The 27,174-nt window shown below is 46.0% G+C and overlaps 1 pseudogene; it reads left to right on the top strand.

Annotated features, from left to right (window-relative positions):
- Positions 1–12,289: 12,289 nt before the first annotated feature.
- Positions 12,290–12,645, top strand: LOC125547760 (non-specific lipid-transfer protein 4.1 pseudogene; annotated as a pseudogene).
- Positions 12,646–27,174: the final 14,529 nt, after the last annotated feature.

Consider the following 27,174-nt stretch of genomic DNA (forward strand, 5'->3'; position numbering starts at 1 on the left):
GCATGAACATGTGTATCACTACGATCGAGATCCAATAAACCATTCATTTTAGGTGCAAGACCATTGAAGGTATTATTCAAATAAACAGAGTAACCATTATTCTCCTTAAATGAATAACCGTATTGCGATAGACATAATCCAATCATGTCTATGCTCAATGCAAACACCAATCTCGATGGTAGAGGGAGCGTGCGATGCTTGATCATATCAACATTGGAAACACTTCCAACACATATCGTCAGCTCACCTTTAGCTAGTCTCCGTTTATTCCGTAGCTTTTTATTTCGAGTTACTAACACTTAGCAACCGAACCGGTATCTAATACCCTGGTGCTACTAGGAGTACTAGTAAAGTACACATCAACACAATGTATATCCTATATACTTCTATCGACCTTGCCAGCCTTCTCATGTACAAAGTATCTAGGGTAACTCTGCTCCAGTGGTTGTTCCCCTTATTACAGAAGCACTCAGTCTCGGGTTTGGGTTCAACCTTGGGTTTCTTCACTAGAGCAGCAGCTAAATTGCCGTTTCATGAAGTATCCCTTTTTGCCCTTGCCCATCTTGAAACTAGTGGTTTCACCAACCATCAACAAATGATGCTCCTTCTTGATTTCTACTTTCGCGGTGTCAAACATCGCGAATATCTCAAGGATCATCATATATGTCCCTGATATATCATAGTTCATCACGAAGCTCTAGCAGCTTGGTGGTAATGACTTCGGAGAACCATCACTATTTCATCTGGAAGATTAACTCCCACTTGATTCAAGCGAATGTTGTACTCAGACAATCTGAGCACAAGCTCAACAATTGAGCTTTTCTCCTTAGTTTGCAGGCTAAGAAAATCGTCGGAGGTCTTATACCTCTTGACGTGGGCACGAGCTTGAAATCCCAATTTCAGCCCTCGAAACATCTCATATGTTTCACGACGTTTCAAAAACCGTCTTCGGTGCCTCAACTCTAAGCCGTTTAACTGAACTATCACGTAGTTATCAAAATGTGTATGTCAGATGTTCGCAACATCCACAGACGACGTTCGAAGTTCAGCACACTTAGCTGTGCATTAAGGACATAAGCCTTCTATGAAGCAATGAGGACAATCCTCAGTTTACGGACCTAGTCCGCATAATTGCTGCTATCAACTTTCAACTAAATTTTCTCTAGGAACATATCTAAACAGTAGAACTGAAGCGCGAGCTACGACATAATTTGCGAAGACCTTTTGACTATGTTCAGGATAATTAAGTTCATCTTATGAACTCCCACTCAGATAGACATCCCTCTAGTCATCTAAGCGATTACATGATCCGAGTCAACTAGCCCGTGTCCGATCATCACGTGAGACGGACTAGTTAACGTCGGTGAACATCTTCATGTTGATCATATCTTCTATACGACTCATGCTCGACCTTTCGGTCTTCTGTGCACCGAGGCCATGTCTGTACATGCTAGGCTCGTCAAGTTAACCCTAAGTGTTTTGCTGTGTAAAACTGTCTTACACCCGTTGTATGTGAACGTAAGGATCTATCACACCCGATCATCACAGCGTGCTTCGAAATGACGAACTGTAGCAACGGTGCACAGTTAGGGGAGAACACTTCTTGAAATTGTTGTAAGGGATCATCTTATTTACTACCATCGTTCTAAGCAAATAAGATGTATAAACATGATAAACATCACATGCAATCAAATAATGACATGATATGGCCAATATCACTTTGCTCCTTTTGATCTCCATCTCCGGGGCTCCATGATCATCATCATCACCGGCATGACACCATGATCTCCATCATCATGATCTCCATCATCGTGTCTTTTTGAAGTTGTCACGTCATCTATTACTTCTACTACTATAGCTAATGGTTAGCAATAAAGTAAAGTAATTACATGACGTTTATGTTGACACGCAGGTCATAAATAAATTAAGACAACTCCTATGGCTCCTGCCGGTTGTCATACTCATCGACATGCAAGTCGTGATTCCTATTACAAGAACATGATCATCTCATACATCACATATATCATTCATCACATCCTTTTGGCCATATCACATCACATAACATACCCTGCAAAAACAAGTTAGACGTCCTCTAATTGTTGTTTGCATGTTTTACGTGGCTGCTATGGGTGTCTAGCAAGGATGTTTCTTACCTACGCAAAAACCACAACGTGATATGCCAATTGCTATTTACCCTTCATAAGGACCCTTTTCATCGAATCCGATCCGACTAAAGTGGGAGAGAAAGACACCCGCCAGCCACCTAATGCAACTAGTGCATGTCAGTCGGTGGAACCGGTCTCACGTAAGAGTACGTGTAAGGTCGGTCCGGGCCGCTTCATCCCACGATGCCGCCGAATCAAGATAAGACTAGTAACGGCAAGCATATTGAACAAAATCAACGCCCACAACTACTTTGTGTTCTACTCGTGCATAGAATCTACGCAATAGACCTAGCTCATGATGCCACTGTTGGGGTACGTAGCAGAAATTCAAAATTTTCCTACGTGTCACCAAGATCTATCTATGGAGAGACCAGCAACGAGGGGAAGGAGAGTGCATCTACATACACTTGTAGATAGCTAAGCGGAAGCGTTCAAGTGAACGGGGTTGATGGAGTCGTACTCGCCATGATCCAAATCACCGATGACCAAGTGCGAACGCACGGCACCTCCGCGTTCAACACACGTGCAGCCCGGTGACGTCTCCCACGCCTTGATCCAACAAGGAGAGAGGGAGAGGTTGAGGAAGACTCCATCCAGCAGCAGCACAACGGTGTGGTGGTGATGGAGGAGCGTGGCAATCCTGCAGGGCTTCGCCAAGCACCACAGAAGAGGAGGGAGAGAGAGATGCAGGGCTGCACCAAGGAGAGATCGAATCGCGTGTGTTCTGGGCAGCCCAATGCCTCAATATATATAGGGAAGGGGAGGGGCTGCGCCCCCTCTAGGGTTCCCACCCCTAGGGGGGGCGGCAGCCCTAGATGGGGAGGCAAGGGGGCGGCCAAGAGGGGATGGGAGAGGGAGGCGCACCAATATGGGCCCTAAGGCCCATATCCCATTAGGGTTTGCCCCCTCTCTCTCTCTTAGGCGCATGGGCCTTAGTGGGGCTGGTGCCCTTGGCCCATGTAGGCCAAGGAACACTCCCTACAGCCCATGTGGCCCCCCGGGGCTGGTGGCCCCACTTGGTGGACCCCCGGGACCCTCCCGGTGGTCCCGGTACGTTACCGATAAACCCCGAAACTCTTCCGGTGACCAAAACAGGACTTCCCATATATAAATCTTTACCTCCAGACCATTCCGGAACTCCTCGTGACGTCCGGGATCTCATCCGGAACTCCGAACAACATTCGGTAACCACATACAAACTTCCTTTACAACCCTAGCGTCATCGAACCTTAAGTGTGTAGACCCTACGGGTTCGGGAGACATGCAGACATGACCGAGACGTTCTCCGGTCAATAACCAACAGCGGGATCTGGATACCCATGTTGGCTCCCACATGTTCCACGATGATCTCATCGGATGAACCACGATGTCAAGGACTTAATCAATCCCGTATTCAATTCCCTTTGTCCATCGGTACGATACTTGCCCGAGATTCGATCGTCGGTATCCCGATACCTTGTTCAATCTCATTACCGGCAAGTCTCTTTACTCATTCCGTAACACATCATCCCGTGATCAACTCCTTGATCACATTGTGCACATTATGATGATGTCCTACCGAGTGGGCCCAGAGATACCTCTCCATCACACGGAGTGACAAATCCCAGTCTCGATTCGTGCCAACCCAACAGACACTTTCGGAGATACCCGTAGTGTACCTTTATAGCCACCCAGTTACGTTGTGACGTTTGGCACACCCAAAGCATTCCTACGGTATCCGGGAGTTGCACAATCTCATGGTCTAAGGAAATGATACTTGACATTGGAAAAGCTATAGCATACGAACTACACGATCTAGTGCTATGCTTAGGATTAGGTCTTGTCCATCACATCATTCTCCTAATGATGTGATCCCGTTATCAACGACATCCAATGTCCATGGTTAGGAAACCGTAACCATCTATTGATCAACGAGCTAGTCAACTAGAGGCTTACTAGGAACATGGTGTTGTCTATGTATCCACACATGTATCTGAGTTTCCTATCAATACAATTATAGCATGGATAATAAACGATTATCATGAACAAGGAAATATAATAATAACCAATTTATTATTGCCTCTAGGGCATATTTCCAACACCACCAACCTTAGAAGGCCATCACCACCTTGAGATCCAGACTCTGAATCACCCACACGATCCCGGAGTCCATGGTCGTGGATGAAATGGGGCCGCCTCCCCAATTCCGGGCGCTACAGGGAGCACCCACCATTGTGCCAACCGTTGTCATCTCCCATACAACAGCAACTGCCGCCGCGATCCCGCAGCACGCGTCGTCGACGCCGGAGGAAGCTCTGGCTGGCACAAGCGTCCTACGACGTCCCCGGGTGTGGGATCCCAAGATCCGCCACCATCGGCGCCGTCACAAGGACCCACCATCTAGCTCATCATCCCCGACGGAGGGGACGCAGTCGCCGCCATGTTCGGATACCTTTCGGAGTCGCCACCGCGTACGCCAAGACCGGATCCTGGCTGGACGCTGCCGCTGCCACCGGCCACGCCCAGCCCCACCTCCATCCTCTGGCCATCTCATCCCGCATAACCACTGTGCCCTCATGGATCGAGGAAGAATCCGCACATCCGCCGATCTGGCACTCTCGCCACTGTATAGTCGGGGAAGGAGGAGCAGCCCTCCGCTGCCGCCGTTGAACACACAGGCTCTACCCGGCGCTGTCCCCCGGCGGCAGCAGAGGGGAAGGGGGGATGGGATCGAGGTGGCTAGGGGCTAGGGTTACACCCCATGATCGCCCTGGATGGGCGAGCGACGAGGGGGTATGAGAGGTTATTTATTTAAACTATTCATTTAAACTGGTTAAAATAACTATAAAACAATTAGAAGTCTGAGAAATACTATTACTGCTACACATATCTATCTATCTATCTATTTATACCTCTATACCTATACCTACCTACCTACCTATACTAATTAGTCACTTCCAAGAAATTACCACGTTAATTAGATTTTATGGGCCGTTAATCCGGTGGGACCGGATTATAACGGTGTAGATCTACTCAGGGAAAAAAAACTCACGTATCTCTCCAATGACCCAATGAACTCAGAGAAAAAAAACTCCTGGACATATGTTTCTCCCTTGAGCCAACTCTCCCTATCTCTCACGTGTCTCTCTAATGATAAAAAAAATCACGTAGGTCTCTCCCGTGTCCCAAGTCCCTCAATCTCTCGCGTATGTGTAACAAACTCTATTTCCCGTGGCACAACTACCTAAATCTATCACCGAATCTCTCACATATATCTCTAACAAACCCTCAAATCAGCCCTACAAAAGGGTAAAAAAACTGCCATATCCCTAATCCTACGAAAAGAAAAAACTTTCTCCTAATGTCACCTACGCCGCCGCACGATCCTCCCCCGCTGACACGATATTAGCACCGGCGCCACCGGCCGTCCTCTCGCTGCTCTTGCTAACGAGTTTCAGGTGAGTGGCACAAGTCCAATATGAAATACTCCTCGGCTGCAGTCTCACACAGGCGAGAACACATGCACATGGAAAGCCATGCGCCTGACCTCCATGTTAACCCCTGATCTCCATGTTATGCCCAGCCATGACTCAAATTGAAAGAGAAAAGATTCATTTGTTGTACTTCATGCAGTCGTCGGTCTGGGAGGGCGTCATGCTGTTGTGGAGGGCTCCAAGCGTACTGCCGCAGTATTTATACGACTACCCTCTCTGGTGCATCCCGTACAGCCGTACTTGCCTCCATGTGCAGGAAACTAAAGGTAATTGAATTAGATGCATTTGTTCTACTATTTACTTCAATTAATCGCTTCCTTAAGCACACGTATGGCTGCTGCGTGGTGATGAATTTAGTATTTACGAAAAGCATATCATGCGTATGTCCACAATGACTTCCCTGCAATATGCTGACTGGACCATCGACTGAGCCGTCGGACAGGGCGGCGCGCAGCTCTACATGCTGGATGAAGGGACGGCCATATTTTGTCGCCTGCGCGCATTGCCAGGCGAACGAGTTCAGATCGATCCTCCCTGTATCGCCATCTTTGCCAAATCCTTTTCCACCATGATATCCGCCGCTCGATCCAGACACAACTCACGTCCGCGTGATACTCACACTGCACCCAGCAATCAATCCTATGGCATTGGCCGTCCTGGCGCTCTTATTGCCGATTGGTTGCTTTCCAACTTAGCACTTGATTGATGTTCTAGACAGATATGCAAGTGACAAAAGTTTACTTGATGGATCCTCTCAAAGCGATGGACCATCTGTTGGTGCAAGCAGACTACACGTCAGATGCCAGTCTCGCACGCAGTACGGACATACGGTGTACTGCCCTCTGTGGATTACGTCCTGTTGAGATGCAGGTATGTGAGCTAAAAAAATCAATTGATCTCGGCAAGATGTGCAAGTGCACAAAGATGGCTTGATCTATTTTCCACGGCTGCAGGCACACACACACATGAGAACAGCTGAGAGGTATCTAATCAATTGGTATACACAGTGGTACATGCTTAGCTAGCTGTTCATATTTAGCTACTAATCATACTGACACTGTAACCGGCCGTCTCTAATCAATTGGTATATACAGTGGTAGATGCCTTTCTCTTAATGAAATGAAATCAACGCTGGCTGTTTTTCTTCAAAAGAAACAGTGGTGCATGCACGCTGAGGTATCTGATTAATTCGTGTCCATATTGATATTACGTAACTGTATCTATAATGTATGCGTAGATTGATAAATAACCATTGCTCTTAGTATTAAGCCTGTATTCATGTGTTGTTGATACATAACCATTACTCTTAGTGCTAAGCCTGTATTCATGTGTGTGTACTGTGTCCACCCAGCAGGTAGAAATTCGCCATGTCGTTCCGAGGAGGATTCTCCCATCCGCAAGAACGGACCAGCAAAAATCTCAATCGACCATACTTATAGTGAGAACCGGTACTATTATGTCCTGAAAATAGACTTTTGTAACTTCTTATGCTTTTCAACACATGAATATAATAAAGCTTATGATATGAGGTCCAATATGAAATCCTCCTCGGTTGCAGGCACACACAAGCGAGAACACAAGCACATGGAAAGCCATGCCCCTGATCTCCATGTTATGCCCAGCCATGGCTCGGATTGAAAGAGGAAAGATTCATTTGTTGTACTAGATGCAGTCGTCAGTGTGGGAGGCCGTCATGCTGTTGTGGAGGGCTTCAAGGTTAGGTTCAAAGTAATCAAGGAAGAATGAGTGCTGCCAAGAGCTTCAGCGAGATTGATGCATTGCCTTGCATGTGGTTTTCCACTAATTTCTCCTCTTTAAGAACAATATATGTTGATACGATTTCTTTTGTATTTCTTTTTGATCGTACAAAAAGGAGCCTGCAAATCGGTTCCTTAGATATTATACTGAGTCAGTGTTAGGTAATAGTTCAAATATTTGTGTTCTACTTTCACAGAAAATAATGAGAAAATCAATGCCAAAGGACGTTTCAAATGCGGCAGCTGCGGTGTTGAAAATAATGAGAAAGTAATCGGGTATGCTCCCATGTGGCACCACGTCATGAAACTTTTCAGGGATGCATTCTAAGCAAATATTTTAAAAAGAAATTCTAGCTATCTTTCAGTAGAGGGCTCTTGCTTGGTTCTGGCAGGAACAATCTGATTGGTGTCATACAATGTGCAAGTGTACATATTGTACACATTTTTCTCTTTAATTTAGTAACTTTTGCGTTACGCAGGAATGAGTTGTTGAATCTGTTCTGATGATTCTTGCAATAGTGGAATAAATATTCATAATTCCTACATGCACGCCCATGTAAAGATTTATTATTCAGCCTTTAGGTGTACATTGAATTATTTGTGTGTGCATTCTAAAATAATTGTTATTATATGCCTTTTTACCTACCGTTTTATGGCTTATATTTCTAAAGGGTATTACACAGAAGATTCCCTAATTTAGTTTCTCAAAATCATATTTAACTGAGTGTTGTTTTTTTCAGGTGAATACATATCTTTGGAGGATTCTCGATCAAGAAGCGAGGTTGCTCGACTGATTTCTTACGTAAGCATAACCATGCAAAATTAGTGTAAGTTGTTTAAATTTAAAAATAGTACAGATTTAATTATTGTTTCATTATTCTGATGCTTAAGAAAGTTAGACTATTAGTACACAAAACTTTATTTCTAATGTGGCATGTGTAATCTTTTCCTTTTGTTTTGAAATAGTTATGTGCGGTAATTCATTCTGAAAGATAAGAGCAGGCTTATCTACCATTATAGAGGGCATCCAGCTTAAAATAAATTGTTTAAATGTGACATTACATTTTAAATTCATTATGAAAGACATGAACAAACCAGTATCAATGAGTCTACTACAGTGTTATTCGAGTAAATAGTTTTATGGCACTATCAATGATTCTACTGCAGTGCTATTCCAGCACAGGAGTGAGAGGGTGATGATTTCTTACTTCTATTACTGAACATGTAATGTGGCTTTGCTAAATGTTTATATTGTTCGGTATGTGCGATGTGTGTGCAAGGCATCGACTAATATAGTAGCATCATTGAAAACAGCTCCGAGACACAAGCTAGGCATGGTATATTTTACTTGAAAAGTGATCCATGACAGATGGCGTAGGGACTCTGCTCTTGGCCTCTTAGTTGACACAGAGAACGCAGGTGTAATAAGGAAGTACATGCCGAAACCAGTATGCACAAGGCCTTCAACCTTGATGTATACATGTGAATACATTGTTGTGACTTTGAAAAGTTAATGCTTGCTTCCGAATATTTTGTCATATGGTGGTCTTCTTAAAACCACAATCTCATTATTCCTTTTCATTGGAGCTTAACTAACCAACGAATTTCTGATTTGCTGCATTCAATTCTCAGATATTTTTTTCACTGAATATTTAATCAAATGCAAAGGATTCGCATGTCATACTTTTGTATTATAATTGATCACTTCGAACGAGATTTAATTTAGAAATCGCCGTGCCCATCAGGTGTTCTTATAAAGCAATGCCGCTGTGGTGTAGACAAACAAAAGTTAGATGTCTCTTGATGTTGGCAACAAAGTTACTTGCAGGTTACCAATTTATAAGTTTGGAAGGTAAATATGTGAGATTTGACATTATGAACCCTTATTGTTGTTGCCGCATAGGTTATATTACAAGTGTTCACCTTGATTTGTTTTGTTCCTTTGCCCTATTTTAAAACTTCTATAATTTTATTTCTGTGTGGAAATTTTATGTGAACCAACAACATGTGATATGCTTTGATTGTTGCTTTCATTTGGCATGCTATATTTGAGAGGAAAATAGTGTGTAGCACATTTGATGCAAAACATTAGATAAAATTTTGATGTAGTTCATAAATGCATAAGCAATAACTGAATCACACAATATGGTTGATTAGCGCTGCATTATTTGTCCTGAAAAATAGGGCATTTTAGAAACAAGCATACTCCTAAACATGTGTATTTGACCATTATTTGGTGCATACAATTATTAGTTAAAACTATTTTCGTGAAAATTTAAATGGTAGGTAAAAAGTTAAAGAACACATGTGCATAAACTGACACACTAAGTTTGGTACACAATCGAAATATGATCAAGAAATCTGCGGTTGTTTTCTTGACATGTATAGAACATAACACATACATAGACAACCTAACTCGGAACTACTTTGATGGTAATAACTATAAATATATTTTCTTAATATTTATACCAAATAGGCATTTATTACACTAGCCCGTGCAACTGCACGGGCTGACGTCTAGTATAGTTAATCAAAGAATACACATATATAGACATTCAGGGTGGACGCAGCGAGCGGGCTTTTTGGGCCGCTCGTGGCCCGCATAGGACTGGACCGAACGGTCCGGGCTCGCTAGCAAACTTGGTCGGTCCGGATTGGAAAAGTAGGCCCGCTCAGCACCTCGGTCCGGTCCGCATTTTAACCGAGCCGCTCGGTCGGACCGAGAACTGCCGCCGGCGACGTGGGCGCTGCCTCGAGGTGAGCATCCTGGCTCGCTTTAACCAGTCGAGCCTCTCGTTCGCCTGTTCGATCTCTGCATCACTGCATGCACCGCGGCTACACATACATGGTGTTCTAGTTCGCCGAGAACAGCCCGTTCAACGAGTGGCTCCACGTCCATGGAGGCGAGATGATGGGATGGATGACCCAGCACGTAGTCGGCATCTGCACAGGCACGCACGGCGAGCGGCGGCACATACTCACGCACGCCATATGTCGTTCCTGCGGTGACCGCGGTGTCAGTTAAAAGTTGTTGTCAAACATTCAGTTTCGTCAGGCGTAATTGTACTGTTAAAAGTTCAGCTTCGTCAGTTGGAATTTTCTTCAGTTTGTGACTTGGTCAGTTGGTCTTAGGTTGTTAGCGCAGCCCGTCGCTTTAATCGGATCTTAGGATGGCACGATACTAAAACGATCCTAGCGACGATGCATGGTAGCGGGCAAGGAACGCTGGGATGGCAGAAACAGCAAGGCCCGCACACAGAAAATTGTGGGTGTTTTCCTTTCCTTTTATTCCGTCTAACAGATAACAGAAACCGCAAAAGAAGCGAGGTTCGATCCGTTAATTAAGGCGTCATCCCACGACTATCTCCACGTCAAAATTGATCCACTAATCACGGCAATGCCACCACACACGAAATCGTGGGCTCATGGACGCGCTAAAATACTTGCATGTAACGGAAAAGCTGCAGCAACAAACATGAGCGGCTAACAGATGCGCCCTGGCCGGCGCCACCGCGTCTCGTCGTCGCCGATCTCGACCATGAAGTTGTCTTCATCATGTCCAGGAGCTCGCCGGAGTCGTCTGTCGCCGCTGCCGTGGTCACCACGTCGCCGCCGCCGCCGCCATGGGCGGTCCTCTCGGTCCGGCCCGAGCTTTACCTCCGCCGGTCCGGTGCAGGAAAAGGAGACCGCCGCGCTGCTCGGTCCGGTCCGGTTCGGTCCGCCGCCGGCCGGTCCAAACGGCGGCTCGGTCAGGGACCGGACCGGCCCGGACCGTGTCCACCCTGATATATAGTATATGGCGCGTCAGTTTAGCACAGCATGCACACCAGCCAGGCGGCCACCAGTTACCCAGGTAGGCGAACGCCTCGCTGGTGCCACCAGGAAGAACTGGGGCAAGATCCCGAATGCTCTGAATGTCTGCGTTTTTTCTTCATGAGAGTGAAGACTGTCAGTTCAGAAAATTCAGTTTCACCACCTTTAGAAAATTCAGTTCGTCTGTTTTGTCAATGTTTCAGCTGTCAGTTAATTTCTGGTGCACGTGGGCGCTCACGCATGTCGTCCACTTTGTCAATTCACTCACGCACGTAGTGTTGAGTTAAACTCTGTCCTACTGAACCTGTCACTTAGGGCATGTACGATGGTTGATAAGACAATCTTATCTTAAGTCTTGCATGTAATTTAGAGATGACAAAAAAATATGTCTACAATGGGTTATATTTTAGTCTTATCTTCAATAACTAGCAATTCCTTAAAATATGGTGAGACAAATTGTGCTAAGAGATCATCTCTTGTCTTATCTTAAATAAGAGAACACAAGCCTTTTCTTAGGAGTTCTCTCTCCTACATCTCATCATTTATCCTATGTGGCACTCCTAAGACAGCACCATTGTACATGCCCTTAGTTTGTTCAGTGCGAGAAGCACGCTAGTCCGTGTTGCCGCTGAATAGGCAGTGGTGTTTAACCACGGAGAGATTGACCACGATGTGTCTGTGCGATGGCACAGTTATATCGAGTCGAGGGTGATCAGTTTGATACGAGCTGAATAAAAGGAAGCAGAACATACGCAGACAGTTGTGCGTCGCAGAATCCTCTCCACATACTTAATGCGTTCGTGCGTGTCTTCTTTCTCTTTTAATTTCTCGCGTGACCTCCTGTGTGTGGAGATTCAGTGATTGATCTAACACGTGGCCCACCTCGCTGCTGCATGCGCACACATCAACGCCGATGGCTGGCCGGTCCATTCGGTCTGGCCCAGGCTTCGCCGTGGCCTGTCCGGTCCCTAAAAGTAGGACCGCTATGTTGCTCGGTCCGGTCCAGTCCGGACCGCGGGCGGCCGTTCCAAACGACGGCTCGGTCAGGGACCGGACCGGACCGTGTCCATCCTGAGTCGAGATGGCTCGCACTGCCTCTACTAAGCTCGTGCTGGTCGCCCTGGTGGCGGGCTGGCGGCACTCCTCCTTGTTGCCTCCGATGCGGCAATCTCGTGCAGCCAGGTGAACTCCGCCCTTGGGCCCTGCATTTCCTATGCACGCGGCAGCAGCGCCAGCCCGTCTGCGGCCTGCTGCAGCGGCGTTAGGAGATTGTCCAGCTCAGTGCAGACCGCCGCTGACAAGAAAGCGGCGTGCCAGTGCATCAAGAGTGCTGCCGGTGGGCTCAACGAAGGCAAGGCCACAGACATCCCCTCCAAGTGCCGGGTCAGCGTCCCCTACAACATCAGCTCAACTGTCAACTGCGATAACATCCAGTAATCGATTGCTTGCTGCCATCATCGCCGATTATAGCTCCACCGATCGATGCTGAGTACATTCAGGTTACCAATATACTACATATACATGAATAAATGCTCTGATCTGATCTCCATATGAGAGAGAGGACTACGTACGTGGAGGCAACTCTGCATGGCCGGCCACTGTAGTATCGATGTTTGGTTGTTCCTTCGCTCCCTTTGAGAAAATAAAGGAGTATGTTTTACCATGTACCATGTGTACTTTTGATATACTAGCAAAGAGGCCCGTGCGTTGCACCGGGAGAAAAAAAACTTACACTCTCTAACCCAATGCGTCACAACTACATTCACTGCATCACTGAGATATACTGACTTCCCCTCTCTATCAACGAGACAATCCTAGTAGCTTCAGTCATGTAATGTATGAACTGCTGCACTTAAATCATAAAAGCATGGAACAACTGACTCGATGCATTAGATTTGTGTTGGTGTCCATTGCAATCTCTCTCTCTTTTTTTTACATAGACATGTGCATCCCATCAGACATAGACCAACGGAAGAAAAAGAAAAAAGAGCCATAATTACATATCATTGCTTATAAATGACATGTTAATTGTCAAATTACCTTCTTAAATAATTCATCAAGTGTAATGAGCCATTAACTTCATCAGTGGATATATTATTAATAGCCTAATATCATGAGGATCATACATGTATGTACACAAACTAAACAAATTGATGAAGAAGTTGAGGTTTAATTGGTAAGTTAACAGGTAAATACAAATTGTCTTTTGACCTTGCTTGCACGCTAGACCTATAAGCTTAGACCAACTCCAACTGCTCCTCTATCTATAAAATACCGCAGTTCTTGTAAAGTGTCCATAACTTCAGAGGATCAAGTAAAATAACCGCAGTTTACGAGAAGGATGGCATACAGAGAGCTTGCACGCCGTAAGCTATATGTCACTGTGATGAGATAACACCATCTTGCCGCCAAAAAAAACACCATCATGTGAGTGCATAGCAAGCTCTAAAAATGATTCATCTTTTAACATCAAAGCTGCGCAAGGGTAGCTATGCAAAAATAATTCTGAATGTGATGCGGATGAGGTGACCGTGTTGCTTAACTGAGAACAGGGCCGTCCCACAGATATATGGGGCCCCGGGGCAAGACAAAAACAAGGGGCCCTTATTGAAACACAAAAGCTCAATTTTTCTTTTCAGAATTAATGTAAATATCCAGTACATAGCATAGATTGATTATCTTTGGACTCTTAGACTGGCAGTATCACTATTTATCGATCAACTGAAGTGCATCGGGATAGTAATGAAACAATACAGCTCTACAAAAGCTTGATTTCCTAATTGTCAATAGAGACATCAATTTTTCTGCACAACAAATGTCCTTGTAAAAACTGGTTGCTACTTACATTTGTGTTACCATGATATATATAATTAATTGGATAACTTACATCTGTTCTGGATCCTCCCCCAACCTGCAATGTTTCTTTACTCCAAAAATTCTTCACCCAAATAATAATTCACCTCTTCCAAACTATCCTGCATAAGGCATAGCAAAGCAAACTGAGTACTCTAGAAGAGTTCTAGTTTTGAAAAACTTAACAGTAATTGATCCCTTTTGAGATTCCACTACTAGACAGATAATTTCTTGAAGACATGTCACTGAACAAGCTGCATAAAACCGGTTAATAAAGGGATCAAAAGCACCTGGATATTGATTGATGTGGATGTAGATGGCTTGATCCGTATGCCGCGGTAGTTAGCACGAACGGGCAGGGCGTTGAGAAAGGTAGGGGAGCTGATTGGGGAATGATTTGCGCCGTAGCTTCCTTTAATGGCCGGCCATGACATCAGAATCGGAGAGGCATCGGAGGGGCGGCGCTGAGTCTGGGATTTGGCAAAGCAGAGGAGTCGCCGGTCTGGGGTCCCGTGCTAACAGATTGATTATCGATCAATTCCTTCGTAAGGTTTGCCTAGTGGGCTTTTTCTTGCATGGTTCGACGTTTTGTTTTTCGTGTATTTTCTTTGGGCTCTATGGAGGTATACTACTACCTGGGCCGGGGCCCCTGCCTCCTCGGGGCCCAGGGCGGACGCCCCGTTTGCCCGGCCTATGGGTCGGGCCTGACTGAGAACAGACATGATGATTGTATCGGCTCTCCATATAGCTGTCCGGCGAAAGTTGTTGCGGATGCTTATGCAAACTTGCCTTGTGCTCATGTATCGTTGGTCAGGGCATCTCCAGCCGTTGGCCCCCCCTAGGACGCATAAAAATCGCCCCCTGGGGGCGAGCCGGCGATACAATCGGCGCTGGGGGCGGTTTTGCGCCCAATCGTTGCCCCCAGCTCGTCCCCAGGCACTGAAATTGGCCCACTTTGCAGCCCAATTTCGGCGAATAAAGGGCCCATATGGGCGAGAATAGGCCCATATTCGGCGTGGTTTCGCCGTGTCTCGGCGTTCAATTATCAACACAATTATTTCTTATCACATATTTCATCACAGAAAAATCAAATACTTCAACAAAATAGTACAACAACAAATAGTTCAATACAAATTATATAGTTCAACAAATAAAAACTCGTATTTCATCACACGGCGTCCCCCTTGAGCCTCCATTGGTGCTCAATCAGATCTTTCTGCAGTTGATGATGCACTTGTGGGTCTCGGATCTCCTGACGCATACTGAGATAGGCAGTCCAAGTTCCCGGTAGCTGGTGATCAACTTCGGCTAGAGGACCCTGCCTGTATTATGGTTCAGTGTCAAACACTGGGTCTTCTTGCTCGCTCTCGATGATCATGTTGTGCAAGATGACACAGCAAGTCATAATCTCCCACATTTGATCTTTGGACCAGGTCTGAGCAGGGTACCGAACAACAGCAAATCGAGATTGGAGCACACCAAATGCCCGCTCGACATCCTTCCTGCAAGCCTCCTGAAACTTCACAAACTAGGCGTTCTTGCCTCCTGCCACAGGGTTTGAGATCGTCTTCACAAATGTCGACCATCTCGGATAGATGCCGTCAGCTAGATAGTACCCCTTGTTGTATTGGTGCCCATTGATCTCGAAGTTCACCGGAGGAGAATGGCCCTCAACGAGCTTGGAAAAAACAGGAGAGCACTGCAGCACGTTGATGTCATTGTGAGTTCCTGGCATACCAAAGAAGGAGTGCCAAATCCAGAGGTCCTATGTGGCTACCGCCTCAAGCACCACACTGCAACCGCCTTTGGCGCCTTTGTACATCCCCTGCCAACCAAATGGGCAATTCTTCCATTTCCAATGCATGCAGTCGATGCTTCCAAACATCCCAGGAAATCCTCTTGCTGCATTCTGGGCTAGGATCCGAGCAGTGTCTTCCGCATTGGGTGTTCTCAAGTATTGTGGCCCAAACATTGCCACCACTGCCCGACAGAACTTGTAGAAACACTCTATGCTGGTGGACTCGGCCATGCGCTCATAGTCGTCGAGTGAATCACTGGGAGCTCCATATCCATATGCAAGCATCCTCATCGCTGTCGTGCACTTCTGGATGGAGGTAAATCCAAGAGCGCCAGTGCAATCCATCTTGCATTTGAAGTAGTTTTCAAACTCCCGGATGGAATTCACAATCCTGAGGAAGAGCTTTCGGCTCATCCGATAATGGCGCCGAAATGTTCTCTCGCCATGAAGTGGAGCATCGGCGAAGTAGTCGGAGTAGAGCATGCAGTAGCCTTGGAGACGATGCCGGTTCTTTGCTTTCATCCGTCCCGGCGCCGAGCCACCTCGCCGCGGCTTTTCATTGCTCGCCAGCAGCTGGGCGAGGGCGGCGAGCACCATGAGATGCTCTTCTTCCTGGACGTCGGCTGCGGCTTCCTCCTCCAGCAGCGCGGCGAGCTCTTCCTCCTCATCCGAGTCCATCGCCGAGGCAGGCAAAACGCCGAACACCTTGCGCTCGGTGGGCGTGTATCCGCCGTTAAACGGCGCCTCCGCGGCCGGAAACGGCGGCCGGAAACGCCCAGCTGCTGTGGGAGGGGCTGCCGCGGTGAAGCGCTGCTATTTTCCAGTGGGGAATGGCTATCTAGCGGAGTAGGGCGGCGGCCGTCGCCGGGATATAGCTAGTGGTGGCCGAGGGCGTGGGGGGTGGGAGGCGAGCCGGGGGAAGAAAACCTTGACTTTTCTTCTGTCGGTGTGGGCCAGGCGTGCTTTTCCATAGCGCCGGAGCCCCCAACTGCTCCCCAGCGCGCCGGGTTCGGCCTGTGACCGCCGGGCGGAAAACAGATCCGAACCGGCGATTTTCGGCTTCGTGGGGGCGTGATTGGGCCGTTTTTTCGGCGGCCTGAAGGGCCCTGTTGGGGACGCGGCTGGAGATGCCCTCACCCAAGGTAGCTTGACAGGCCAGATTCCTACTACACCGAGTAGCGAACTATTAAAAAGAATACTGAATTGCGAAACAAGCCACCGAGCTGGACCGAGCGAAAACAGGCTTGGCTCGTTCGCAAAACGGGACGATATTTCCAGCTCGCCTCGGCCTATTACCTTGTCGGGCCGAGCCAGACCGAGTTTCGGGCTGAGCCAGAAAGCCCGTTCGGACGTCCAGCCCTAGCCCCCATTTCGTCCTCCCATCGCGAGTTAGCCTCCCAGTACCGTCCTCGATCCTGGGCGTTGGCCACTTCGAAATCGGGTTGAAAATTGAAAGCCCAGGTCCCTCCCCGGCCGTCAGCGTAGGCCGCGGATCCGGTAGTGTGAGCGGTGCTAGTTACCAACTCGGAGGAGCGGGGATTGTCTCGCCAGCATCTCGCCAACCCCGACGTCCTCCACCCGTCTGAATAGCCAGTCGACCTTCATGGCACGTCGTGGACCCGAACATCTTCGTTTAACTTCAGGCTCGATGTAGGTCGCACGTAGCTTATAAACGAGTACTTTCCATCGGAGTCATGGGCGTAGGTACCAAGCTGGCTTTATTCTCATCATGTAGTATCCGGCTAGACAGCAAGCAGCCACTGTGATGTATTGATCCTAACTTGGAGTTGCACGTATGAGGCTAGCTTTCACAACGACCGGCCGGCCGATCAAGTACGTACTCGCATATGTATGGAAGTTGCCGGTTCTGACGCACACATGCGAGAACGAGAGGTCGAGATATTGCAACGGGAACGTGTCGTTCCTGTAACTTTATTGTTTTTTATCAGGATACAAATTACATGGCATTATGGTTTTTAAAGAAGACAAATCTAACTACTACAACCCCTATTCGGTGATTGCACCTAGTCCGAGCCGGCTAGGAATCACAAACATGATTAGCTCTAACATCCTCCACCTTCCTACACGGCCAGTCAACCTTTGTTCGGCCAGCCGATACTACTTTAAAATCTACTTCCTTTCGTTATCTATAGAAGATCTGCTTTCAAATCTCGGCCATCAATCTTTATGACCAAGCAAAATCAACGAATATAAAGGGATGACGTATGAAGAAATATGAAAGCCTCCGTCCTTTATTATTAAGTAAAGAGGTAAAGATGAAGATAAAGGTTGATCATATATTCTGCTCTAATAGCGTGCGTCGTTATTACATGTGCATAACTGGGAAAACATTTCATTAATTCCATTTTCTTTGTCCAACCAACAAAACGTAGGAATGGACTCCACCCAACTCACTAGAACGCAACCATGACTTTGCACTCTCTATTTGGTTCCTCAAACAAATCCTAAAGCCTTGAGAGATAGGGATGAAGGTCACACAGACATTTAGTGGATGCGACCACAAATAAGAAGTCCTACTGGTTTAATTGTAAGAAGTCAGAGTATTTGGGGAAATCCCTTGGAGCACATGGGTGCTGCTACCCTGAGAAACAAAAAATAATCTCATAATTATCGAAAAAGTCAGAAAATCACAAAACATTTTGGATACAAACTTTTTTGTATCAGCTCTGTATAATAATTGGATGTCAAAAACTAAAAGCTCAGTATAATGACTGAACGAAAATGTCCTTCATTGAAAAATGTTGTGCTGATAGAGACGAACACTACTAGAAAAAGGGTTATAGATAGGATTGACACTAATGGCGCATCAGGAAAGTAGTGAGCCACTACTATATACTAATGGCGCACCTGTTGGTGATGCGCCATTAGTGTGGAAGACACTAATGACGCACCAGACAAAAGGTGCACCACTAGTGATATTTTTTTCATTTTTACATACATACTAATGGCGCATCCGACCGAAGTGCGCCATTACTAATTCTAACTAGTAATGGCGCACCGGACAAGGAGTGCGCCAGTATTGAATTTTTTTATTCTCTTTTTTGCAAAACAACTAATGGCGCACCGTGTCACAGTGCGCCATTACTAGTTTAAACTAGTAATGGCGCACTACTACGCGGTGCGCCATTAGTATATATATATTTTTCACTACTACACGACTATCTCGGTTACGGTTATCTCGCGGGGCAGGTAGTCCACGGATTTTCTGAATGCGTAAGGTGCATGAATGACACAACGTATCGCCAGCTAGATAGAGATCCCGGGTCTTCGAAAACCGTGTTCATGGGACATCGACGTCCCCCTCGCCGCCGACGATCAACCGCACTCTCCCCCACTCCACCGGTCGCCGCCGCCGACCACCGGCCCGCACCCTCCCCCACTCCACCGTCACCGATGACCCACCGCACCCTCCACTCCACCTTTTTCATATTCATAAATATTTTTAAATAACAAATTTGAACATATTTTTAAAAAAAATTATTACTGTTCTTATAAAAAATATTACTGTTATGATTTAAACAAGTTTGAACATATTTAAACACAAATAAATATCAAACAACATTTTAAATGCACTACTACACGACTATCTCGGTTATGGTTATCTCGCGGGGCAGGTAGTCTACGGATTTTCTGGATGCGTAGGGTGCATGGATGACACAACGTATCGCCAGTTAGATAGAGATCCCGGGTCTTCGAAAACTGTGTTCATGGGACATCGACGTCCCCCTCGCCGCCGACGATCAACCGCACCCTCCCCGCTCCACCGCTGCCGACGATCAACCGCACCCTCCCCCGCTCCACCGGCCGCCGCCGCCGACCCCCGGCCCGCACCCTCCCCCACTCCATCATCGCCGATGACCCACCGCACCCTCCACTCCACCTTTTTCATATTCATAAATATTTTCAAATAACAAATTTGAACATATTTTTTTTAAAAAATATTACTGTTTTTATAAAAAAATATTACTGTTATGATTTAAACAAGTTTGAACATATTTAAACACAAATAAATATCAAACAACATTTTAAATGCATAAAAATAAAAATTGGGGAGCCTGGGAATCGAACCCAGGACCTCCAGTGTGTGTGCTGCGTGCTGACTAGTCGAGCTAGTGGGCGGGTTCTGATGTAGATTGGGTTAGGTGGAATATAACCTGAGGGCTCGAACTGTAATAAAAAAACATTCTAATGGCACACCGCTGCTGGGTGCGCCATTAGTAAGCTTCCCCCCCACTCCACCCATTCCCCTCCCTCCCTTCCTCCCCACTCGACCTAATTTGCCCCCTCCGCCCCAACCGTACGCTGCCGCCACGCCTGCACGCCCCCTCCGCCCCCTCCGTCCCCTGCCGCCGCCGCCCCGACCCCCGCCCACGCGCCCCCACGCCCCCCACCACTTTAGCTCCCCCGCGCCGCCGCCCCCACGCCCCCGCGCCTCCCACCACTGCAACTCCCCCGCGCCACCGCCCCCACGCCCCCAAGCCCCCACCACTGTAGCTCCCCCGCGCCGCCGCCCCCGCGCCCCGAGCCGGTGGAGGAGGACCAGGAGGAGGACGAGGAGAAGGAGAAGACGACGACCGCCAGCTCAGCCAGGCCACGCGATGTCGCCGTCCGCGCGTTGCTCTGCCCTACCTCAGCTCAGCCAGGCCAGCGTCGTGTACTCCCTCGACTGCAGGTGAGCCCCTCCCCTCCACTTCCTTCTTCTTGTTCTTCCTCTTTCCCTCAACCTCTGCTCCGAGTCTCGACCACTTTGCAGGGCCCGTCCATCTCCGGCGAGCTCACCACACCGCGCGAGCTCAACGACCGCTGTGCAGGGCACCACCACGCAGGTGACAGTTAGGTACAATTACAGAAAATGGCTTGTAAATAGGGTTAGGGTTTGGGAGTGGAGACCATGGCCATGGCTTGTAAATTGTTGTTGATTCTCAAGTAAATTTTTCTGTTAGGTATAGTTAGGTACAGTTACAGAAAAATTGACACGGAAAGGTTGTGTCATGCATCACAGGATTTGTAGGAGTTCTTGGAGCCACAAAAATAACTTTAGAACCCAGAGAGGCCTCAGACCAGCATCATAGGCAATAAGATCAGGCAACATCTGTTCTTATTAGTTTAATAGAAGAGAGAGGGATAGAAAATAGACAAGAAAGCAGAATATAGCCAAGACAAGTAGCATCTATTCTTAAGCAGAGTATAAGGATAGCATAGAAGAAATAGACAGGGTAGCACCCAACTGAACATCTGCTTCTGCAGAACACTGCACTCCACTTACACATGGTATTTTTATGCAAATAGGACACCACACCCACAAGCACTTGGGCTAGTATCATTAGCAGTGCTACTGTAAGTATATATAACATCAGTAACATGTAACAACAAGTATAAGTAGCTATTACCCAAAGGTCAGCCAGACCAATGGGAATAGACAGAATTAAGTAACCAACTCCAGGAACTAGATTAGCATATTCAGTTAACTGAATCCAAACACCCTTTTTATCCATCAGTTTATGCTGTACTATAGTCAAGATGATCTGATTGTCTGTAGTTCTCATCTCACAGCCATTCTGAAGCACTCGAACCGCGATGTCTTGAAATATCCCACCAAAATTTGTTTAAAAAAATGTTTGTTTGCACCTCATCTACTGCTTGCTTCATATTAAGCCTGAAACATCACACCTGCTTAGCATATGATGGGGTCCAAAATCTGTATAACAGTTTAATTTTTTTGCATGGAAAGGTTCACCCAAATTGCCATTAAGAGAAACCAGAGCTCGCTACAAAGTCTCGAATACTAATCTTTATAACTATGTGCTTTCTTTTCTATATTTTCTGATAGGTGGCACATATGTTTCTGATGCCATATTTGTTGGTTTTTTCTGGAGGGTGATGATGTCATGTCTCTACAGTAGATTAAAATAAATGGAAGTTTAAAAATATGAGAGAAGTCGTCTTGACTAATTACATGTTTATGTAAAAAAGAATAGCAGGGATATTTTACAACTCCTGTGTGTGTAGTTTCTTGTTTTTACTGTAGTTGTGGCTGCTTTCTTCTTGTATCATAAAAATATCCCTGTTGCTGTATTTGTGATGATGTTGTACTTGTGATGATGCTACTTGTGATCTTCTGAAATGACCCATTGGCGACTTCATTACGCGGGGATAATGATTTTGCAGGTACCCCGAGAGGCCCTTGAGTTTGCCGGAATGTCGATTAACTTCCATTCCGGCAAATTCGGGTACTCCATATGTCCTATTTTCAGCAAAGGCCATGCTGAAATTTTCCGTGAATTTTAGCATGACTTTGCTAAAAATAGGACATATGGGGTACTTGCGACTAATGCCTGTTATCATGCATGTTGTATGATCTGTTGTAAGGGTACTAATTGGTCTCTTCTGCTGCTTATCAGAGATGGCGGGAAGCAGCCACCACCGCTCTGCGACACCGCAGTATGAGTTGGATGCTTCCGAGTTCTTCACTATCATACTTGGGACTTCAATATCATCCATGACGCGGGTATATAAAATGAGAGATCTCCCCTTCACCCATCTCATTATGATATCTGTTGTTTGCTACATCACTCATTGTCCCAAACTGCAGAGGCTGCTTGACATTTTTATGAACATCCTGATGGGTGAAGATCCGCCAAATAATGTGAAGCTGCGACAGGCCGACAGCGGGTTTCGCAGGCAGTGGGATGTGGAGTTGGTGATCAAGGAGGGCCACATGTACTTGTCTCGTGGGTGGGAGAAGTTCTACCGTGCCTACGACCTGCGGCTGGGGTACTTCCTTCTCTTAAGGTACGAGGACGACGCCACCATGCTCATCGTGAAGGTGTTCAACGCGACTATGTGTCGCATGCGCTACGCTGACAATGATGATGCCGGTACGTTCTGCCTCTTCTTATTCCTCTACATTTGGCTTTGTCTCACATCGATTGTTAACAGCCATTGTTGCATTTGGACAGGTAATGGGAGCAGCAGCAGCGACACTGGCTACAGCCAAAGCAGCAACGACTATGGCTGTAGCGAAAGCAGCAGCGATTCTGGCTGTAGCGAAAGCAGCAGCGATTCTGGCAGCAACATAGACAACAAGAAGGATGATCCGGACGGGAGTGCGGGAGAAGAGGAGCAGAGTGGGGATGAGGAGCTGCAGGATGACGATGGGCATCAGGCTGAGGATGACCTAGCGCTGGTGGTGGCTGACCAAGGGCAAGAGATGGTGGTGGCTGACCATGGGCAAGAGATGGTGGTGGCTGACCATGGGCAAGAGATGGAGGTGGCTGAGGATGACCTAGCGATGGTCGTGCCTGAAGGTGGCCTCGCCATGGTGGTGGTGCCTGACAATGACCACGCACCGGTGGTGGCGCCGGCGATCCCACAGCTGGGCGACATGACCACGCCAATTGAGGTAGAAGACTACATCCCACTGCCTCCATCGCCTCGCCGCTATTGGCGCATCAGGCTAAGGAAGGAGAAGGAGAAGAACAATGCATGAGAACTGAACTTTGTCAGGTATGTCAGATATGTATATACTTAGTTACCTACGTTATCTCTAATATGCTTAGTTTCCTATAGGTTAGCTTCATTTTACCTAAGTTGGCTCTAATATGCTAACTTAGAGCTTATATGCTTAGTTTCCTATAGGTTAGCTCCAAAATAACTTATGTTAGCACAAAATGATCAAGTTTACATAATAAGCTTATAGTCATTTTCTTATTCTTCTTCTTTTCCAAAATGACATAGGTTAGCTTCATTTTACCTAAGTTGGCTCTAATATACTAACATAGAGCTTATATGCTTAGTTTCCTATAGGTTAGCTCAAAAATAACTTATGTTAGAACAAAATGATCAAGTTTACATAATGAGCTTATAGTCTTCTTCTTATTCTTCTTCTTTTCCAAAATTCTTCTTATTCTTCTTCTAGTGTTCTTCTTCTTCTAATATTCTTCTAGTCTTCTTCTTTTTCTTCTTCTAACTTCTTGTTTATCATTTTGCAGATTTGATTTAATTCACGGAAGCTTGCATGGATGGAGTGCTTCTTTCCCATTTGTGTTTTTATTTTGTATCAATGTGAAACTTTTGTGAATTGATGGATAACGGTGTTGGATGAACAATGTAACTTTTGTAATATGTAACGATGGAACTATGTGTTGGCTATGTATGTATATATGATGGAACTTGTGTGTTGGCTATGTATGTATATATGATGGAACTTGTGTGTTGGCTATGATTGTTATATGGATGCTTGTTGTATATATATGTGTTGGATATCTCATAGGTGAAATAGTGACCTGAGATTAAGAAAAAAAATTTAAAAAATTGTTACTAATGGCGCACTACCATGTGGTGCGCCATTAGTATAGCAGACACTAGTGGCGCACCGTGGGCAAAACTAATGGCGCACTGCCTGGTGCGCCATTAGCATACCAGATACTAATGGCGCACCAGTGGTGCGCCATTAGTAAAAAAGTCTAGTGGCGTGATACTAATGGCGCACCGGTGGTGCGCCATTACTAGGCAAAACCGGTGTGCCATTAGTAGGCCTTTTCCTAGTAGTGGAAGGTCAGCCACTTAACAGTATCATGTAATTGAGTTATTAGTAATAAGACTCTTTCCATTTAGGTAGAAATTCAAAATACAAATTGGTACCTGAATTTAGTTAACTTTCCAACTTCGGTAACAAAGATGACCATACATTTTATTGAAGTATAAATATACATAAGTATGTTTTTACACATGTAACTTCACTAACAATGTGCCCTAAATATAGTATTATCACAGAGATGATCTCAGTACTAAAAATTAAAACGTGGTGTCAGCTCACTGGAGTTAGAGCGTATGGGGGCGCGACCACAAGCCATGCTTCTAGTCTCGACGTAGGCACCACGCCATTTCCTTGCACAATGTTGTCTTTATACTAGTTGTTTCTGCCTTCTTACCATCACACCTCCATCTCAAACCAAGGAAATAGGCGAGGCTTATAGGATAGGACCTATCAGAAACTGCATGGCGTGACAACTATGCGCAAAATAGAGGTGCCCTCAGTATTGAAAAGTTCCCCATGTGAAAGTGCAACTATCCCTAGGTGGTTTTGGTAATTCCTAACAACATATAGCTCATTGAGCTAACATTATTCCAAGATTAATATTTCAGGAAAATCTCAATGAATGGCATGGCATGGATGAGGAAAGTGGACCCCTCAAAATACTAATGACAAAAAGATTGGCTCAAGCTCAAAGCTCACGACTCTACATTTTATATTTTAGTGATCCAAGATAACATTGAGTCTGTAGGAAAAGCCAATACTATCAAGGAGGGATGAGGTTCTTGCTTCATAGTGCTTAGTGATATGCTCCAAAACCCTCAAATACCTTCCCACATCCACATATGACCTAAACCAAAAGTCAAACTCGGCCCCACCGATTCTTTCTATCCGGCGCCATCGAGTTCAGATGTCATAGCCACTTCCACAAACCCTAGGCAAATCAGTCTCACCGATAGGGATCTCTGTCACATCGAGATGGGGTTGTAATCTCTCTGTTTCCCTTCGTAACGTTTCGGTCCTACCGAGATGAGCGATCGGTCCCACCGAGATTGCAATGTAAACTCTCTGTTTCCCTTTTGTAACATTTCGGTCCCACCGAAATGAGCAAATCGGTCCTATCGAGTTTACCTGACCAACTCTCTGGTTAGCTTATTACCAAAATCAGTCCCACCGAGTTTGTGTAATAGGTAACCCGAGATTACGTTATGCCCTAACCCTAACCATATCGGTCCTACCGAGTTGCATCTCAGTCCCACCGAAAATCCTAACGGTCACTAGGTTTGCTAAATCGGTCCGACCGAGTTTCTCAATTCGGTCTCACCGAGATTGGTAAATTGTGTGTAACGGTTAGTTTTTGTGTGGAGGCTATATATACCCCTCCACCCACTCTTCATTTGTGGAGAGAGCCATCAGAACATACCTACACTTCCGATACACATTTTCTGAGAGATAACCACCTACTCATGTGTTGAGGCCAAGATATTCCATTCCCACCATATGAATCTTGATCTCTAGCCTTCCCCAAGTTGCTTTCCACTCAAATCTTCTTTCCACCAAATCCATATCCTGTGAGAGAGAGTTGAGTGTTGGGGAGACTATCATTTGAAGCACAAGAGTAAGGCGTTCATCATCAACACATCATTTGTTACTTCTTGGAGAGTGGTGTCTCCTAGATTGGCTAGGTGTCACTTGGGAGCCTCCGACAAGATTGTGGAGTTTAACCAAGGAGTTTGTAAGGGCAAGGAGACCACTTCGTGAAGATCTATCGCTAGTGAGGCAAGTCCTTCGTGGGCGATGGCCATGATGGGATAGACAAGGTTGCTTCTTCGTGGACCCTTCGTGGGTGGAGCCCTCCATGGACTCGCGCAACCGTTACCCTTCGTGGGTTGAAGTCTCCATCAATGTGGATGTACGATAGCACCACCTATCGAAACCACGACAAAAACATCCATGTCTCCAATTGTGTTTGAATTCTCCAAAACCTTCCCTTTACGTTCTTGCAAGTTGCATGCTTTACTTTCCGCTGCTCATAGACCCTTTGCATGCTTGCTTGAATCGTGTTAAGATTGCTTGACTTGTGCTAAGATAGCTAAAATCTACCAAAGACTAAAATTGGGAAAAGGATAGATTTTTAATTGGTCAAGTAGTCTAATGACCCCCCCTCTAGACATACTTTCGATCCTACGAATCTTGTGGATCGAGACTATAGAAAGATGCATCAAGGCTATAGATTTCAACATCACGTACTGGTATTGTGGAGACTAGGAAAGGTTAAGTTTTTTAACTCCTCGTAGTAGCATACAAGTTGTGCGGTTTGTATGGAAAGAGAGCCCAGAGAAGTGAAGTCACATGTTTTAAGGACTTGGGCCATGATACGCCTCCAACGTATCTATAAGTTTTGATTGTTCCATGCTATTATATTATCTGTTTCAGATGTTTTCTATGCACTTATATTCTATTTTATATTATTTTTGGGACTAACCTATTAACCTAGAGTCCAGTGTCAGTTCCTATTTTTTCCTTATTTTTGAGTTTCGCAGAAAAGAAATACCAAATGGAGTCCAAACAGAATAAAACCTTCGCGATGATTTTTCTTGGACCAGGAGACAACGCGGAGACTTGGAGATGAAGTCAGAGGAGCCACGAGGCGTCCACTAGGACGGAGGGCGCGCCCAGGGTGATAGGGCGCACCTCCCACCCTTATGGGCCCCTCATGCACTTCCTGACCTAATTCTTTAGCCTATATATACCCATA

Source organism: Triticum urartu, chromosome 3A, assembly GCF_056163025.1.
Source record: "Triticum urartu cultivar PI428250 chromosome 3A, HENAU_Tu73, whole genome shotgun sequence".
In the NCBI taxonomy this organism is placed as follows: Eukaryota; Viridiplantae; Streptophyta; class Magnoliopsida; order Poales; family Poaceae; genus Triticum; species Triticum urartu.